This window comes from Crotalus tigris, unplaced genomic scaffold (genome assembly GCF_016545835.1).
Source record: "Crotalus tigris isolate CLP2741 ecotype Arizona unplaced genomic scaffold, ASM1654583v1 scf7180000024308.805542, whole genome shotgun sequence".
NCBI classification, from domain to species: domain Eukaryota; kingdom Metazoa; phylum Chordata; class Lepidosauria; order Squamata; family Viperidae; genus Crotalus; species Crotalus tigris.
The window spans coordinates 733739-748719 of NW_024100480.1; the positions used below are offsets into that span (position 1 = coordinate 733739).

Sequence of the window (14981 nt, forward strand, 5' to 3'; positions counted from 1 at the left end):
TCTCACACACACACACACACACACACACACACACACACAGCAGGACACTGCAATCGTCATAAATAGGAGCCTGTTGCCAGGTGTCCGGATTTTGATCATGTGACTTTGTGGCTGCTACAATGGTCGTTAAGTGTGCAAAACGGTCACAAGTGACATTTTTCAGTGCTGCCATAACTTTGCTCATTAAAAGAATGGTTATAAGTAGAGGCCTACTTGTACTCAATTCTCCACCAGTTTCCTTTGGTGAAACTTAGATGGCTGGCCCAGCCAGCATAGCTTAAGATGGGTAGACTTCAACTCGCAGTATTCCCAAACCAGTATGCTTTTAGATGGGTGGACCAAATCCCAGAATCCCCCAGCCAGCCTGCTTTAAGATGGACTTCAACTCCCAGAATTCCCCAGCCAGCCTGCTTTAAGATGGGTGGACTTCAACTCCCAGAATTCCCCAGCCAGCCTGCTTTAAGATGGGTGGACTTCAACTCCCAGAATTCCCCAGCCAGCCTGCTTTAAGATGGGCGGACTTCAACTCTCAGAATCCCCCAGCCAGCATGCTTTAAGATGGGCGGACTTCAACTCCCAGAATTCCCCAGCCAGCCTGCTTTAAGATGGGCGGACTTCAACTCCCAGAATCCCCCAGCCAGCCTGCTTTAAGATGGGCGGACTTCAACTCCCAGAATCCCCCAGCCAGCCTGCTTTAAGATGGACTTCAACTCCCAGAATTCCCCAGCCAGCCTGCTTTAAGATGGGTGGACTTCAACTCCCAGAATTCCCCAGCCAGCCTGCTTTAAGATGGGCGGACTTCAACTCCCAGAATCCCCCAGCCAGCATGCTTTAAGATGGGCGGACTTCAACTCCCAGAATTCCCCAGCCAGCCTGCTTTAAGATGGGCGGACTTCAACTCCCAGAATCCCCCAGCCAGCCTGCTTTAAGATGGGCGGACTTCAACTCCCAGAATCCCCCAGCCAGCATGCTTTAAGATGGGCGGACTTCAACTCCCAGAATCCCCCAGCCAGCATGCTTTAAGATGGGCGAACTTCAACTCCCAGAATCCCCCAGCCAGCATGCTTTAAGATGGGCGAACTTCAACTCCCAGAATTCCCCAGCCAGCCTGCTTTAAGATGGGTGGACTTCAACTCCCAGAATTCCCCAGCCAGCCTGCTTTAAGATGGGTAAACTTCAACTCCCAGAATCCCCCAGCCAGCATGCTTTAAGATAGGTAGAACAACTCCCAGAATCCCCCAGCCAGCCTGCTTTAAGATGGGCGGACTTCAACTCCCAGAATCCCCCAGCCAGCCTGCTTTAAGATGGGTGGACTTCAGCTCCCAGAATCCCCCAGCCAGCCTGCTTTAAGATGGGTGGATTTCAACTCCCAGAATCCCCCAGCCATCATTCCAGAATTCTGGGAGTTGAAGTTCATACATGTCCAAGTTGTTAAGCTTGAGAAAAACTGATTTGTTGGACTTTATTTTATTTTAGTTAGTTAGTTTTCAAATTTGTACAGCTGCCCATCTCACAAAAGTGTGACTCTCCTGCTGATGGACAGATGGACAGGCAGATGGACAGAGTCCTGAGGTTTTTTGGCATCCCCTTGCATTCTGACGTCCCACTAGAGTGGAAAGGAAAAAAAAATAGAAAAAAAAATAGGAAAAACGACCTCCATTTTTTAACACACACACACACACACACACACACACACACACACACAGTTGTGATGTTGTTTCACCAGACTGCCTTGGCAAACATTGTGTAGAAAGTGAGATGGCAATGTAATCCGTGGTGTTGTAGCTATGATAATCCTGTTCCCACGTAAAAAAATCCACCCCTGATGAGCAAGCCATGTTCCGAACCGCCCTTTCAATCCAAGATGCTCCATGTGTTGCTAAGGATAAACATTTTTCTAAAAAAAATTGGAAGATAAAATTCAGCCAGGTCTGAACAAAAGGGTTTAAATCAGTGGTTCTCAACCTGTGGGTCGGGACCCCATTTGGGGTCGAACGACCATTTCACAGGAGTCGCCAAACAACGCAGTCCGCCATTTCCCCCCCCTTTTCCTTAGCTGTGCTTCTCCCTTTTATTCTATTGGCTTTTGAAATAGAATAAAATTGAATAGAGTCTATTGGCTTTCAAAAGCCAATAGGAATTGTCCAGGCTGTCTCTGCCCTGCTGAGCCTGCCAAAAGTCCCATTCTGCAAACGGTGCTGCACCAGTTAAGTAGTCCTCGACTTACGACTGGTTGAGTAGTCCTCGACTTACGACTGGTTGGGGGTCGCGGCATTAAAAAGGTTGAGAACCACTGGTTTAAATGAAGGGTGTCCAACTTTGGCAAAATGTCATGACTGTGGACTTCAACTCCCAGAATTCCTCAGCCACCCATGCATGGGAGTTGAGGTCCGCAGGTGCTAAAATTGCCAAAGTAGGACACCCGTGGCTGAAATGTTTCTCCATCTTGTTGCAGCAGTGGGACGGTTAGAACAATTAACCGGTGGAACTGCTTGCCTCCAGAAGTTGTGGGTGCTCCATCACTGGAGGTTTTAAAGAAGAGACTGGACAACCATCTGTCCGGAATGATACAATGTCTCCTGCTTGAGCAGGAGGCTGGACTAGATGATCTCCAAGGTCCCTTCCAACTCTTGTTATTCGGTTATTCCAAACGGCCTGAACTAATCTGGACTTTCACTCAACGGCCCCATCCCTGTTAGCCTTCCACAAAGCTCTGAAGACCTGGCCATGCTCTGGAGTCTGGGGTACTACATGCCTCCTGGCTAGACTGTTAATGGGCCATATATCTTCTATATAATTAGACATTTAATTGTTTCTTTTTTACTGTTTTCATGCTTGTTACTGTTTTTGGTTTATTGTTTTAAATTGTTTTTAAAATTTTAATTGTATATTGTGAATTTTAAGTTGCCCAGAGTTATTTGCTGAGATGGGTGGCTATACAAATTAGATAGATAGATAGATAGATAGATAGATAGATAGATAGATAGATAGATAGATAGATAGATAGAGAGATAGAGAGACGGACAGACAGACATAGATAGATAGATAGATACAGATAGATAGATACAGATGATAGATATAGATAGATAGAAATAGATGATAGATACAGAGATAGATATATGATAGATAGATATATGATAGATAGATAGATAGATAGATAGATAGATAGATAGATAGATAGATTTTAAGATGGATAAATGAAAGGAGGGGATGGATAGATTGATGGATGGATGGATGGATAATGGATGGATGCATGGATCCAACTTATGATGATGATGTTCGAAGGGACCTTGGAGGTCATCTAATCCAACCCCCTGCTCAGGCAGGAAACCCTTCACCATTTCAGACAAATGGCCATCCAGTCTCTTCTTAAAGACTTCCAGTATTGGAACATTCACAGCTTCTGGAGGCAGGTTGTTCCACTGGTTAATTGCTCTGGCTGTCAGGAACTTTCTCCTTAGTTCCAGGTTGCTTCTCTCCTTGGTGAGTTTCCATCCGTTGCTTCTTCTCCTGCCCTCAGATGCTTTGGAGAATAGCTTGACTCCCTCTTCTTTGGAGCAGCCCCTGAGATACTGGAAGACTGCTATCCTGTCCCCCCTCGTCCTTCTCTTCATTAAACTAGACATCCCCAATTCCAACAACTGTTCCTTATAGGTTTCAGCCTCCAGTCCCCTGATCATTTTTGTTGCTCTAAGTCAGTGGTATCAAACTGCCGGCCCATGGGCCGGATGCGTCGTGACAAAAACGCGCCCACCCCATTGCCGGCAATAGAAAAAAAGTCATGTTGCGAGTTTGACACCCCTGCTCTAAGTTAAGTTGTCCTGGTTTAAAAAAAGGGAGGTGGCCACCAGGAGATTCTGCAGCTTTCCAAGGATTTCCAAGAAGGCAGGCCAACTGCACACAGAAGTGACCAGAAAGCTATCTCGAGTCGCCAGCTCCTGTGCCAATTTCAGCAAGGTGGGCACAAAACCACCCCAAGTCACGTCAAAGAGATGCAGCTGCCTGGGGTTTAACCTGAGATGAGATGAATTGAGAGCCAGTTTGGCCTAGTGCAGGGGTAGGCAACCTTGGCTCTTTTATGACTTGTGGACTTCAACTCCCAGAATTCCTGAGCCAGCATGAGGGAACTATGGCCCCTTCATGACTCGTGGACTTCAACTCCCAGAATTCCTGAGCCAGCATGAGGGAACTATGGCCCCTTCATGACTTGTGGACTTCAACTCCCAGAATTCCTGAGCCAGCATGGCTCAGCTTGGAAACCTCTCCCTTTCCCCTCAGCATGGCTGGCTCAGGAATTCTGGGAGTTGAAGTCCACGAGTCATAAAAGAGCCACGGTTGCCTAGCCCTGTCCTAGGCCTAGGCCGCTTTATGACTCGTGGACTTCAACTCCCAGAATTCCTGAGCCAGCATGGCTCAGCATGGAAACCTCTCCCTTTCCCCTCAGAATGGCTGGCTCAGGAATTCTGGGAGCTGAAGTCCATGAGTCATAAAAGAGCCACGGTTGCCTACCCCTGGCCTAGAGGTTAGGGTGCTGGCTTAGAAATCAGGAGACGATGAGTTGTAATTCCAGCTTAGGTAGGCACGAAAACCTGCTGGGTGACTTTGTGCCAATCACCAGGAGACAGAGAGTTCTAGTTCCGCCTTAGCCTTAGGCATGAAAGCCAACTGGGTGACTTTGGGCCAATCATCAGAAGACAGAGAGTTCTAATCCCGCCTTAGGCATGAAAGCCTGCTGGGTGACTTTGCGCCAATCACCAGGAGACAGGGAGTTCTAGTCGTGCCTTAGACATGAAAGTCAACTGGGTGATCTTAGGCCAATCACCAGGAGACAGTGAGTTCTAGTTCCGCCTTACGCATGAAACCTTACTGGAGGAACTTTGGGCCAATCACTAGGAGACAGTGAGTTCTAGTTCCGCCTTACGCATGAAACCTTACTGGAGGAACTTTGGGCCAATCACTAGGAGACAGTGAGTTCTAGTTCTGCCTTACACATGAAACGTGGCTGGGGGAACTTTGGGCCAATCAACGGGAGACTGTGAGTTCTAATCCTGCTTTAGGCATGAAACCTGGCTGGGGGGGACTTTCGGCCAATCAATCACCAGGAGACTGTGAGTTCTAGTCCAGATTTAGGCATAAAGGCCATTTGGGTGATTTCGAACCTGCCCCTTTCTCTCACCCCAACCCACCGCCCAGAATTGTTATAGGGAAAAGAGGAAGAGGAAGGAGCGTTATCTACATTCACCCCCTTGAGTTCCTTACAAAGTAAGAAAGGTGGGGTATAAATCTAACAAACAATCCATATTATTGATCCCTATCCACATCCATAATCAATATTATTATTATTATTATTATTAATAATAATAATAATAATAATGGTAGTACCAATAGTGATAGGCGCCTTGGGTGCAATCCCAAAACAACTGGAGCACCACTTGAACACCGTTGGCATTGACAAATTCGCTATTAGTCAATTGCAAAAGGCGACCTTATTAGGAACTGCTTCCATCTTGACGATATCTGTAATACCATCAAACATCCACATCTGCCTATCCCAGGTCCTGGGTAAGGACTCGATAGGTAGACAAAAATGCCAAATCCAGTCTGAACATCTGGCTGACTGTGCGATGATCGATTAATAATAATAATAATAATAATAATAATAATAATAATAATAAAAATAAAAAACTAAACCTGGCCAATTCTGACTGCGCCCGCCTCACCTGACCCATAGAAGGATTCCCACGAGCAGGGAAACTCGGGAGCAGCAAAGGGGGGGGGGGAAACCTGTCGGCCAGCAGCTGCCTCTCTCTCCAGCCCCCCCTCCCTCCCTCCCCACACCCCCTCGACGTCCCTCCTCCTCCTCCCCCTCCTACGCAATTAGCCCAATCAGGTTGGAGATGCCGGCTGTCAGTCGGAGCCAGGCAGGCAGCGAAGGCGCGCGGGGGGGAAAACTCGCTGAAAAGTCGGCGGGAGGCGCCGCGCCGCCAGTGGCGAAGCCGCAGCAGCAGCAGCGACGGCAGCAGCAGCAGCGGCGGACCAGGGGCGCTTCCTCGCCGCTGCCGGACGCCGGCAAACTTTCAGCCCCAGCCAGCGGTTGAGAGGCTGCCGGTCGCCAGTAGCGCTGCCTTCCCGCGAGGCCCCCGCGCTGCTGCTGCTGCTGCGCCGGGGAGGCGTCGCCCCGAGCCCCCTCCCAGCCTAAGGACCTGCCTGACATTTGGCGCAAGGAGCCCCAGGACTTAAGGGAGAGGTGCAAAGCCCCAGGAGGAGGAAGAGGAAGAGGAAGAGGAAGAGGAGGCATGCATCTGCCAGAGCTTCAGCAACAGCAGCAGCAGCGACCCCAGCCCGGCTCGCCTTGAGCCCCGGTCGCCAAGCCAGCCTCTCGTCTTCCCAGCCTCCCCGCTTTTCCAGCCCCGGTTGCCAAGGATATTTCCTGCTTCCCCATAAACGCAAAAGAGGAAAGGGAAAAAAAAAAAAAAAAAAAAACTCCACCGCGGTTGCTCGCAGCTTGGTTTTTTTTTTTTTTTTTTTTTTTTTTTTGCTTTTTTGCAGCGCTCTCCTCTCGGCTGCAAACGGCGGTTGCGGGCTTGCCTCAAGCGGCCGGGCTGGGGGCCGGGGGCCATGGCTGGCCGGGGCGAGTGAGCGGCGGCTTGAAGCCGTAGCCTGGCCGCTGCAGTGGGGGGGCTCTCCCGGGCGAAGGAGGAGGAGGAAGAGGTGGAGGAGAAGGAGAAGGCAGCCAGCAGCAGCGGCAGCAGCAGCGGAAGAGTCAGCCCGGCGGGGCGCTGCGGAGATGGCCGAGTGAAGAGCGCCGCGGGGGCAGCGGCACCGCGGGTTCGAGCCCCGGGTGCAGTCGGCCGGGCTGAGCGAGCGAGTGATCGGAAAGGAAGGAAGGATAGATAGATCGATCTCCGGGCGAGGATTCCTTGCTCTACCTCTTTTCCTCCAGACCCCCCTTTTGCTATCTTTTTTTGGGGGGGGCGTCGGAGGGGGGTCCTCTCTTTCTGCCCGTCATCACCTGGTGGCGGCTTTTCTGCAAAAAAGGTGTTTGCAAAAGAGAAAAAAGAAGGAAAGAAACGGTCGGGAAGGAATGAGCGGCGCTTTGCTGGCAAAGGCAAGACCCGGTTGGCGAAGCTACGGAACCGGCCAGCCTAGAGGTAAATCATCATTATCATAATCATCTATATATATATATGTGTGTGTGTGTGTATGTGTGTATCTCAAAATCTCGGGTTGGCTGCGCTGGAGAAATACATTTCCAAGGCGTGTGTCTCTCTCTGTGTGTGTATCCCCATCTCTCTCTCTCTCTCTCCCTCCCTCCCTCCCTCTCTCTCTCTCTCTCTCTCTCTCTCTCTCTCTCTGTGTGTTTGACACACGCCTGCAGAGAGAGCCGGGCGAGAGGGAGTGAGTGAGTGCCGGAGCCTGCCACAAACTGCGTGTGTGTGGACCCACACGCACACACAAGCACTCTGACTACACACAGAGACACTCACACACGCGCGCACCCACACCCGAGACACCATCTGCAGTGTCAATGCGGCGCCTGGGTTGAGCAAAGGTGGGGGTGTGGGGGGGGGGCGAAAGGCAGGGAGAAAGGGGGTGTTGCTCCTACCTTTCGCAGGTAAGCCGGAGCTCCGCCGCCTTTTCCCTCCCCCCCTCCCTCTCTCCCCCCCCGCAGGTGTGGAGAGCTGGCTTGCACCTGCCCTGATTTTTTGGGGGTGGGGGGGAGAAGGGAGGGGGTTACGCGAGAGAGGAGAGCAGAGGGTGGGTGGGTGGGTGGGGGGAGAGAGTTCAAATTCTGGGGTGGCCGGGGGGGGGGCAGGCGATGAAAAGTAATTTGTACCCCTCTTTAGTTTCCCGGCTGGTGGAGGGGAGGGGTGGAAGGGGGAGGGTCTTTTTTTGGGGGGGGGCGCGGGCCAGGGGGCCTGAAAGCAACTTAATAATAAGAAGAATAAAATAAAAGTGGGGTTTGGGGAGGGGGGGCTGCGCGGGGGCGGGGGAGGAGGGGGCTGGGCGGCAGACCCCGGCTGTGCCCTGCCAAAGCCTCGTTCCTCCCTGGGAGGGGGGGAGTGTTCGGGGGAGGGGGGGGGTCTCAGCTCCCCAGCTCCATCCAAATCCACCGGGGGGGGGGGAAACCTAGGAATGGAAGAAAAAAAAAAGAAATCAATCAATGACTCCGCCGGTTTGTGAGTGTGTGTGTGTGTGTGTGTGTAATGGACCTGTGTATCTGGCTGTGCGCCGTGCCCCCGCGCGGGCGCGTGCACGTGTAGTATGTGTGTAAGAGCCAACTGCAAGGAAAAAGGGGGCGGGGGGGGGGAAAGAAGAAGAAGAAAAAAAGGAAATGCAGGCGGCTCCGTCTGACTTCCGCAGGACTTCTCCCTCTCCGGGCTGGAATAGAAATTCTTGTTAAAACACACACACACACACACACACACACACACACACACACACACACACACACACACACACACACACACACACACACACACACACACACACACACACACCCGGGCACGCACGGCTGCACACAACCGCGCGTGCCCGCCCTGCCCGTCTGCCTTTGGCCAGCGAAGGGTCCTCGAGCAAGAGGGGTGGATTTCGGGGAGACGGCAGGGGGATGAAGGCACCAAGGGGGGGGGGCGTTGGGCTCCGGTTGGCATGGAGAAGGGTGAGCAATTTGTCTTTGGCTTTCTTTTTTTTGGGGGGGGGGGAGAAAGACTGGCATGATTCGGCTCTGTGTCTCCTGAGCAGGAAGGACAGCCTTTTCCTTTCCTTTCCTTTCCTTTCCTTTCCCCTGCCCTGCCCTTCTTATATCTTCCTTTCCTTTCCTTTCCTTTCCTCTCTGTTAGTCCTCCCTCCCTCCCATTCTTCCCTTCCCTTTCCTCTCTCTTAGTCCTTCCTTCCTCCTTCCCATTCTACCTTCCCTTCCCCTGTCCTTCCCTTCTTCTTATATCTTCCTTCCCTTCCCTTCCCTTCCCTAGTCTTCCTCTCTCTCTTTCCTTGTTCCCTTCCTCCTGTCTCCCTCCCTGTTTCCTTCCCTTCTCTTTCCCCTTCCCTTCCTTCCCTGTTTCCTGCCTTCCTCTTTTTCCTTCTTCCTTCCCTCCGTCCTTTCTTTTCCTCTCCTTTCTCTTCCCTCCCTGTTTCCTATTCTTCCCTCTCTTTTTCCTGGTTGCCGTCTTCCTTCTTTCCCTTCTGCCTCTGTTTTTCCTGCTTCCCTTCCTCCCTTCTGCCTCCGTTTCCTTCCCTTCCTTTTCCTTTCCCCTTCCCCTTCCCTGTTTCTTTTCCTTCCTTTTTCTTTCTTCCTCTCCTCTCTTCTCTTCTCTTCTCTTCTGTTCCGTTCCCTATTTTCTATTCTATTCTATTCTATTCTATTCTATTCTATTCTATTCTATTCTATTCTATTCCATTCCATTCGATTCCATTCCCTATTTTCTCTTCTCTTCTCTTCTCTTCTCTTCTCTTCTCTTCTCTTCTCTTCTCTTCTCTTCTCTTCTCTTCTCTTCTCTTCTCTTCTCTTCTCCCTTCCCCAACTGGTGACAAAGTCCAGGTGGTTTCACACCCAATGCTTCCTTCCCGTGCATCGCTCTTAGTCCTAAGGAGAGGCAGGATCAATCCTTACCAGTTTCAAAAAATGACTTTACCGATCCATCTGCTCCCCCCCCCTTTGGTGAAGTTTGCAGGAAAAAGGCACACAGCCCCCCTCTTTTTCCAGCTCCTTAGCTAAGCCTGAGTTTCTTTCTCTCTCTCTCTCTCACCCCCTACCCCTTGCAAAGACCCCCTTTCCCCACCTTTTCAAGTCCCAATCCGACATCCACCGAGCACGGAGGCGGATGTTATATCGATGGCCCGATTCTCCCAGCTGAATATCAAGCTTGTTTCTGAAATGGCTCACGGTGCGCTCTGGGGGGACCTACAAAGTGCACTTCCCTCTCCCATAACCGTGGGATGTGTGGGGAAGCTGCCAAACCCCACGAGACATTTTTTTTTCTCTCCTAACCGCTTTGAACGTCCTCTCCTTTCGGTTCCCCCCCTCCCCAATTTCCAAATTAAAAAAAAAAAACTTTGTAATTCATACAAATGTTTCATGTAGAATGTTGAAGAGGACATGGGATGCCTTTTATCAATGGCTGGAAAAACAGAGAGAACAGCACACGTATTAGCGAGTTAAATGCTGGAAGCCAGACAGATAAAATAAGGAAGCATTTGTCACGATATTTTTTAAAAAAAACACGAATAAAAATTAAAAAAAAAATTCTTAAAAAAAAGAGTAAAACGTGGCCTCTTGCAGAAGCCTCGGCGCTTAGAAACGAGGGGGAAATGGCAAGCTCTTCCAGCCTCACACCCGGTGCCAATGCTTAAAAAGGCGAGTTTGCTGGATGCCCATTTCACAGATGGGAAAGTGCAAAGCAGAAGGGCGAAAGGGGGGGGGGAAGCAGACTTCGCACTCCCTGTTCTTTTGGAACAAGGATCCCTCTGAGATCATCGATTGGCGGAAAGGGGTCCAGGGTGGAACTCTAGCTGGGAGGTCACCGTCAAATCTTCAAATCTCTGGTTGAGACTTCGAGCCCATGATACTCTCTGCTCTTTCTGGGGGTTATAAAACCCGACAAATAAAATGCACCCTTTTTGTGTGTCTGATTAATGGAGGGGGGGGGCGAAAGGGAATTGAATGCATCCCAAACTGCTGGTGGGATTGAGAATTTGCACCTTAGGGACTAGCCGCTTGATTCTCTCAGCTCTTTATTTGTGGTTCCCTTTAAGCTGTATTATTCTCTCCGGCCTTGTCTTTCCTATGGCTTTATACCTGGATGTGGGCTTTTTCTTTCTGCTTTCTTCTTGGGGGCTGCCCGTTTTTAAGCCCTGATACGGTCAGACAATCTCTGAAAGTGAGAGAGAGGCTGGATGAAATTTTATCCCGCAGGAATTGAGGATTTAAAGGGTTAAAGCCGTGTACTTACGGGAGCAGAGATCTGATGAGAAAGGAGAAGATGGGAAGGAAGGGTTCTCTCCCCCCCACCCTCTCAATTCCTCCAGGATTACTTATCTCCAGAATTATTATTTTTTTTAAAAAGAAAATTTAGCATTGGAATGAGCTAAGGCTTTCGCCCCCGGAGAACTAATGACTTACTCAGTGGATAGAGACCGTTTACACAGTGCTGATGCTTTTCTTACTCTCAAACCAAGACACGATTGATTGCCTCTTGAGTTACAGTTGCACCTTCCTCGTTCGGATGCTCCAGGAGTTTGCAAGGAAGAGGCAGGGGTGTCAAGAGATACCGGCATAGAGCATGCAAAGAGTTTTTTTTTCCTTTCCTTTTTTTTTTGGGTGCGGGTCAAAAATAACTGATGTGATTCACCTCGGTGCACCTGGCATTAGCAATAGACAAGGTGGGGCATAGAATAGAACAGTGATGGCGAACCTTTTAGAGACCGAGTGCCCAAACTGCAGCCCAAAACCACTTATGTATCATCGGGTGCCGGGTGGGCGTGGCCCATTGGATGGGCGTGGCCCACTGGATGGGCATGGCCCACTGGATGGCGTAACTGTGACAGACTGGGTGGGACTAAAAAGTTCAATCAATTCCAACTTTGCGAGATCTTTTTTTTTCCACGCGAAATTGAAATTGATTGATTGATTTTTTTTTTGCACATGGCGGAGGCCTAAAAGCGAAAAGTTTTTATAAAACGCGGCTGAAGGCCTAGGACTGGGCCAACGGCACGCGTGCCCACAGAGAGGGCTCTGCGGGCCACCTCTGGCACGTGTGCCATAGGTTCGCTACCATGGGAATAGAATATAGCTGGAAGGGACCTTGGAGGTCATCTAGTTCAGCCCCCTGCTCAGGCAGGAAATCCTAAACCAGTGGTTTTCAACCTTTCTAATGTCGCGACTCCCAACCGGTCGTAAGTCGAGGACTACTCAGCTAGTGCAGCACCATTTGCAGAATGGGACTTTTGGCGGGCTCAGCAGGGCAGAGACAGTCTGGACAATTCCTATTGGCTTTTGAAAGCCAATAGAATGAGACTCTGTTCAAGAGAGTCTATTCTATTGGCTTTCAAAAGCCAATAGAATAAAAGGGAGTAGCACAGCTAAGAAAAGGGGGGAAAAATGGCAGACTGCGTTGTTTGGCGACGCCCGTAAAATAGTCGTACGACCCCAAATGGGGTCCCGACCCACAGGTTGAGAACCACTGCCCTAAACCATTTCAGACAAATGGCTGTCTAGTCTCTTCTTAAAAACTTACAGTGTTGGAGCATTCACAACTTCTGGAGTGTGTCCATTGCTAATGTGGGATGGGGGGGAAGGCTGTGTGAAGCTGTGGCACGGGAGGTCCAGCCAATAGAAAAGGCCAGATTTGAAGTCCTGTGACTTTAAACGGGAAGGTTTAAAGCCTGCGCTGGGCCTTACAAGCGAAATCCATAGAGCTTAAAAGTTGCTCCCTGGAATGATCTGGAAAATTCTGGCCCATGCAAAGAGAAATGTGAGTTGGTTCTGTTGCGTGCATGTGGTTCTGTTTAAAAGCCAATATATTTCACATTCTTTTTTTTAAATATATAAATAGAACTGGAAGAATAACAGGATGATTTATTTCAGGGACATTTGGGGTGAGTTAGGGAGGGGATATCAGTAAATAAAATCTGTTTACAGGATTGTCCTTCGTCCTTGTTGATGCGCTTCGATGATGCAACTGCGAGCTGGAGAGAATTTTAAACAGGGTTTAACTTTTCCCATCAAATGTTCTTTTAAGGGTAGGGAAGAATCCAGGCTTGATTAAAATCGGCTGAGTTGTATTTTAAGGCAGAAAGGGGCCCCATTTCTACACCTTGGGGGCCACACAAGGCCCTAAGCAACAAATGGATAGTAAATAATGATAATCATCCTGATAATAAAGTTGGAAGGGACCAGGCAGGAAACTCTATATACCATTTCGGACAAATGGCTGTCCAGTCTCTTCTTAAAAACTTCCAGTGTTGGAGCATTCACCGCTTCTGGAGGCAGGTTGTTCCACTGGTTAATTGTTCTCACGGTCAGGAAGTTTCTCCTTAGTTCTAGGTTGCTTCTCTCCTTGATGAGTTTCCATCCGTTGCTTCTTGTCCTGCCTTCAAGCGCTTTGGAGAATAGCATGACTCCCTCTTCTTCGGGGCAGCCCCTGAGATACTGGAATACTACTATCATGTCCCCCCTCGTCCTTCTCTTCATTAAACTAGACATACCCAATTCCAGAGACCGCTCCTTATATGTTTTAGCCTCCAGTCCCTGGATCATTTATATCCCACTCTTCCTAGAGTCTCAACATCTTTTTTACATCGTGGTGACCAAAACTGGATGCAGTATTCCAGGTGTGGCCTTACCAAGGCTTTGTAAAGTGGTATTAACGCTTCACCTGATCTTGATTCTATCCTTCTGTTAATGCAGCCTAGCACTGTGTTGGTTTTTTTGGCAGCTGCAGCACACGGCTGGCTCACATTTAAGTGATTGTCCACTAGGACTCCGAGATCCCTCGGAGTAATAGTAGTAGTAATCACAGTTATTACTATTGAGTAAGGTACTACCTATAGTACTATACCTCTGCATTTGGTTTTTCTTGCCTAAATGTAGAACCTTACTTTTTTCACCGTTGAATTTCATTTTGTTAGATAGCGCCCAGTGTTCAAGTCTGTCAAATCTGTCAAGTCTCTTGAGTCGGAATATTAATTTAGTGACCGGTGGAAGTTACAACAGCACTGAAAAACAGGACTTAAACAACCGTTCCTCCCACTTATAACTGTCATAGCATCCCTGCGGTCAGGGGATCAAAATTTGGGCTCCAGCATGTACTTATGACCATTGCAGCATCTTGGGTGTGTGTGTGTGTCATGTGATCTCCCAAAAGCAAAGTCGACGGGAGGCTGGATTCGCTTAATGACTGTGTGACTCATTTAACAACTGGGCTGGATTCACTTAGCAGCCGTGGTTTTAAAAAAAAAGGTTGCAGCATTGGACACGATTCGTTTTACCACTGCCTCGCTTAGCAACGGAAGTGCTCCTCCCGATTGCAGTCGTAAGTCGAGGAGTGTCTGTATATAAACCCCAAAGTGGGTGGAATCTGGGTTCATGGGTCAGGTCTGAAGGAGTTGCCTTGCAGGATTTTCACCCCATGGCCTCACCTTCAGATGCAAATGTTGGGAAGAGCCTGATGGGTCATGTTGGAGAGGGGCTTATGGGTCACTGAGGTTCCTGGCTTGTCTTTGGGGTACTCCTTTTTTTTTTTTAGGAAGGAAGACTCTTCAAACGTTGATTTGGGCCCCGGGGTCCCCAAAACGCGGCCACTTTTAAGACTTGTGGACTTCAACTCCCAGAATTCCTCAGCCAACCGTGGTTGGCTGAGGAATTCTGGGAGTTGAAGTCCACAAGTCTTAAAAGTGGCCATGTTTGGGGACCCCTAGCCTAGGCTAACATAGAGTTGGATTTCACCCTATGATTATCTCCATCTCCATCTGAGCAAAAACATTCCACGAAGCCATGGGCAAGCTCTTTCTCTTGCGTTTTCTGCACCCGAGTTGCATTGAATCATGGTTTGGGCTTCAGCATGTTGTGTGAATGCAGACATCCAGGTTCTGCTGCTCCCTAGATTTTGGTGCTGGTTTGACTGAATGGTGCCAGTTTGGGCCTACTGGTTAAGGGGCCAGGCTAGAAATCAGGAAACTCTGAATTCTAGTCCTATCTTAGATGTAAAACCAGGAGATGGTGAGTTCTAGTCCCAACGTAAGCATGAAAGCTGGCTGGGTGATTCTGGGTGAACCACCAGGAGATGGTGAGTTCTAGTCCCATCTTAAGCATGAAAGCTGTCTGGGTGATTCTGGGTCAATCACCAGGAGACTGTGAGTTCTAGTCCCATTTTGGGCATGAAAGCTGGCTGGGTGATTCTGGGCCAATCACCAGGAGATGGTGAGTTCTAGTTTAACTTAAGCATGAAAGCCAGCTGGGTGATTCTGGGACAATCACCAGG

The 14981-nt window shown here is 49.4% G+C and overlaps 1 protein-coding gene across 1 annotated transcript in view; it reads left to right on the plus strand.

Annotated features, from left to right (window-relative positions):
• Positions 1–6603: 6603 nt before the first annotated feature.
• PLXNA4 (plexin A4) overlaps positions 6604–14981 on the plus strand; it is a 49719-nt gene continuing 41341 nt past the window's right edge. Inside the window, exon 1 of the mRNA XM_039324754.1 lies at positions 6604–7151. The gene's annotated coding sequence lies outside the window, so the exon portion shown is untranslated. The remainder of the gene's footprint in view (positions 7152–14981) is intronic.